This window comes from Cololabis saira, chromosome 20 (assembly GCF_033807715.1).
Source record: "Cololabis saira isolate AMF1-May2022 chromosome 20, fColSai1.1, whole genome shotgun sequence".
Taxonomy (NCBI): Eukaryota; Metazoa; Chordata; class Actinopteri; order Beloniformes; family Belonidae; genus Cololabis; species Cololabis saira.
Genome location: NC_084606.1, coordinates 5,340,609 through 5,341,077, shown reverse-complemented (window position 1 = coordinate 5,341,077; position 469 = coordinate 5,340,609).

Sequence of the window (469 nt, the reverse complement as noted above, 5' to 3'; positions counted from 1 at the left end):
AAACTGAGTTTTAGTAGCCTAAACATTGATTGAACATAAATAGCTGGTGCGTGTGTGTTCATTGCTCCTAACTGTTTATTTCCATCAGAAAGTCCCTGGTTGTAGCTCTGCTGTAGAATCTCTGCTGATAATTATTCATAAGTTTGCAGTGTCAGAACCACATCTGTCATGTTTAGAACAAAGTTTAGAAACATGTGGAAACCAAACATCCATCCGTTCCACGGACTCGCTGCTTCGGATCACGTGGTTCAGTCAAACAGCGACATCTGCTGCTGATTGGACGGACTTGGTGACGTCACAGCCGCAGCCGTGTTCTTTGGCCGTTATTGGAATAAATGTTGTTAAAACCTCCCCATGTGGAAGAAGGAGCTTTCAATAACCCATGACACGGAAAGAATGTTGTTTTTAATCCAAGATTCATTTCTGATATTTAATACTCTGGTTATTCCAGATGAAATGATGATGTTTA